The sequence below is a fragment of the Suncus etruscus genome, chromosome 11 (genome assembly GCF_024139225.1).
Source record: "Suncus etruscus isolate mSunEtr1 chromosome 11, mSunEtr1.pri.cur, whole genome shotgun sequence".
Classification (NCBI taxonomy): domain Eukaryota; kingdom Metazoa; phylum Chordata; class Mammalia; order Eulipotyphla; family Soricidae; genus Suncus; species Suncus etruscus.
Window position 1 is genome coordinate 52,236,833 of NC_064858.1, and position 4,169 is coordinate 52,241,001.

The window sequence follows — 4,169 nt, forward strand, 5'->3', positions numbered from 1 at the left end:
TGTACATTGAAGATAATATGCATTTTTGAATAAAATGTAGTAATTGTGTTTGCATGGTAGAATTATGAATTATTTCATTGTTTCACAATCAGTAATAATATTCTTTAATATTTTATATGCTTAAGAGAACATGCCAAATCACACATCTACAATTCTCTCTAAAATTTACTTTTAGCCATTTCTATTTTTTCATAACTTTTATTTTTATTTCTTTAACTAGGGAAGTTTATATCATCACTAAAATTTTAAAGGCTACTGTTGATGTGTGGGCTTAAACACTAATCCATTTTAGTATTAGGGCAGAATAAATATAATTAGGAAGTTAAATATTTTTTAAATTCCATAATTCATTTTAATTCACCAGAATAAGGATTTGGAGATTTTCTGCAGGTTGGTAATTTTCATGCTAGTGAACACCTCCATGCAGAAGTGGTAGAAATTGTAATTAGAAATTGTTTTATATAATTCTATAAAAATATTTCCTAAATTTACTTTCATTTATAGAAAATATAATGTGGTCTGGAGCAACAGCATAGCAGTAGGGCGTTTGACTTGCATGTGACCAATCCAGGACAGACCTAGATTTGATCCCAGGCGTCCCATATGGTTTCCCAAGCCAGGAGCAATTTCTGAATGCATAGCTAGGAGTAACCCCTGGCATCACCGGGAGTGGCCTAAAATGCAAAAAAATGAAAAAGAAAAAGAAAATATAATGTATACTCAAAATGAACAATATGGCTTATAGTGTTACCTATTATCCTCATTATTGATACATGGAATTTTGTAAAAGACAAAGAACTATTGATTGAATAATTAAAAGTTGCCAAGTGTCTTCACTCATATAATCAGCAAATAATTCTATTTATGAAAATTAAAATATTTTGTAGATTTAGGAAAAATAAGTAACTTTCAAGTTATTTCATTCCATAACATGATAATCAAGAATATTAAATAGTCTTTCATTGATATAAATTTTCATTATCTGTATATTTCTCAATATTTATTTTGACACTGTTTCAGGCAGTGTCAGATAATAGTTTCAGACAGGTATATAGTTTCCATCTCCAACTCCACCACCACTGTCAACATCTCTCCCTTCACCAGTGCCCCAATTTTCTCTCCCACATACATCCCATCTCCTTTCCAACTCATTTTTAATATAAAATTTTATTATTATAATTTTATAAATGGTTATGCAACATCTCATTACAAATACAGAGGAAATCACTCAATTTTCTTTACCATTGATATTGAGAAGATTCCATAGAGACCTTTGCTAAGGCAACTAGGAAAAGGATATTCTGATTTAGACTTGTTTCTTAAAAATGGAGGATTCCAGGCAATGAAAATTACATAAATATGTGTGCATGTTTTCATTTCTAAGACTTTTAAAGTTTTGGCAAATAGTATTCCATCACTACGTACCTTGGGAAATTTGCATTTATTTGATAGCATCATATATCTGTATGTGTTAAATCAGTGTGCAACAGGAATCTGTTAGTCTAAGAGGGAAACAAAGTATTTTCCTGGGCATTCAATTTTCTTAGCTCTTACAATTCAAGAATGATCTGTTAGATATTGAAAGTTTATTATGTTCCAGGATTTCAGCTATTTTTAACCCTTTAATGCTACTTGATTTTTCCCAACTGTTTAAAATGTTGCCAATAGTAAATTGGTACTTTTGATTTATGAGAAAACATAACCTACAATTTAAAGTAGACAATCAAAATATATGATAATTAAGTTATGTTCTGTAAGTCATAAATTGTGTTGTCTCAACTACATAGTTTAGGTTTTTGTTATCTACTCTGACAATCTCTTTTTCCTTTCTCTCTCCTTTTTTCTTACAATATTAAAGCTAGTTCAATGATTTCCTTATCTAAAGAGACCAGCTGTTTCCTGGTGGTTGATGTAGTCTCTCCTGTCTAAATCAATGTCTGTCATAGGGAGACAGAAATATGTGTATGACTTACAGGATTTGTCTTCATAATAATGAATGTTTAGTTAGAACATTGATTACAAAAATAGAAAACCAGGCCTTGAAAAGCAATTTAAAGCTGTGGTATCTGTCTGTTGTGATCATTAAAAGCTAATGAGTATATTTCTTTGGTGTAGTTAATCTTTCCACAGTCTAACAACAGTGCTAATGTAGGAAAGATTGCATTTAGGGTATGATAAACATTTTGCTGATTAGTCCCCAAATCACATGCTAACTATTTAGCAAATTATTTAAATATGGTATATAGAAGAATCTGCTTCTTAACTAACTATCATGTGGGAAATAATCCAGATTTACATCGAATTGAAAGAACGTTTATGCATTACATGCTTGAAGACACATTATATGTGATTAAAATTTTAAATGGTTGCAGTTTTATCAAAGAGTTCAAAGGTTAACTTATGCATGCATCTACTGCAATTGGTTTATGATTATTTATCAAATGTATGACAAGGCTCATGAGCTTTGTCTACATTTTCTGTCTTTCATAGAATTATACTTTATTCTCTCCCCTTTGGAGGCCTATAAATATGCATTGAACCATACCTGGTAAAATTCTCTTTGAATTAGGGATCTTGAGATAGAGCAAATAGCTTCAAAAAACACCTGAAGTTTATGTGTAAAACATCTATTTTTCAAAAACTTTTGTAATTATAGTCGAATTTTCAAAGTATCATATATATTTAGTGTAAGGTAATTCCCAGCTATCAACCTCGAACAAAAGTGTTCCCTTGACTTCCTCTTTCTGGTAACCTCTTTTTTTTGAAGTAAGCATCAGTGAGATGTTTTGGGACTTTTACATCACTAATATCAACTTTGGTGGACGTGGCAATGACAAATTTCTGTTGTGTTCTATGCAGAGGAATTCAATTGAGGATCAGAGGTCCAGTAGCAAGTAAGTAGTAAGCCACTCTTTAGCTGTTTTCAGGAAAACCACACTCTTACCCCTGTGGAACTTCGTGAGGGTGCTGAAGACAGTCCCAGAAGTGATGGTGGGCTGCAGTCTCCTCATATGCTGACTGAAGGGCTCACTGCCATGGCTCCACAGCTTCTGCACACAATCTCAGTCGGATAGTATCTAGACATCTTTGCATCTTCACCACCTTGGTTGGTACCACCAATCTTGTCCCCACTGACAGGTTTCATGACTGTATCAAGAACTTTCTCCTTCTTTTACTTTTCAACCTTGAACTTGGCAGCTGAGTACCTCTGCTTGTACATGGCCTTCCTGGAATACATAGCATATAGTATGGAATACATAAATACAATCCACTTGACTAGACCAGGTTTAGGCTCATCTGATGGTCCAGAGTTCAGGTTCCTGTTCAGGTTCCAATTGTAAAATAAAAATAACCACCAGATAGGTGAGACCATCCCAGGCACAGTGTTTCTAACCCCTTAGGCAGACAGATCTGATGAAGCAAGGTAGTGGTAGAGAAATAATACCAAGCCAGTCAAAAGATTTCATTGGAGTTAGCTTGACTTTTAGTTCATGACCTCTCTCTGCCTATTTTCTCCTTGTATTGCCTATCTTCTCCTTGCTCTCTCTCTCTCTCTCTCTTTCTCCCACAAGCCCAAAGTCAGACAGACCCCTTTCTTTATTCAAACCAATTTACCAAACTCAGAGTGGGAAGGTCTAGTGTGGGCTTCTACACATCAAAAGTAGAAGTACTAGAAAGAAAAAGTCAAGAAACACTTTTGTTTGCTGTTGATAACTGGGTATTACCTTACATTTTAGATTTATGGGGGGGGTAGACTTTGATATTATGTAATCCAATTTATGTATATAATTTTTAGGATAAAAAATGTTTTTTTAGAAGTTGCCACCTGGACTCTAGAGTAGCCCAATGTTGTTGGCAAATCCCCAGCATCCTAGTCAGGATCCAACCAAACACATGGCTTTTTCTCCACATCAGGTCTGAACAGAGAATTGACCAACAGAAAGTTGACTCCATTAATGTCACAGGACTTTTCAAATTCTGCTTACTTTGATGCTTCTTGGTCTTGATACCCACGATTAGCATAAGTGTGTCTTTATCTTCTTTCTTAAAAAATATTTAAATACCATGGTTACAAGGTTGTTTTTAGTACAGTTTTTTCCACAGATAAAGTTGTTCATGATTCAGTTACAGTCATACAATGTATAACAACTATCACTAGTGTGCATTTC

The 4,169-nt window shown here is 33.7% G+C and overlaps 1 pseudogene; it reads right to left on the bottom strand.

Moving 5' to 3' along the window:
* Positions 1 to 2,706: 2,706 nt before the first annotated feature.
* On the bottom strand, positions 2,707 to 3,238 carry LOC126022079 (60S ribosomal protein L6-like; annotated as a pseudogene).
* Positions 3,239 to 4,169: the final 931 nt, after the last annotated feature.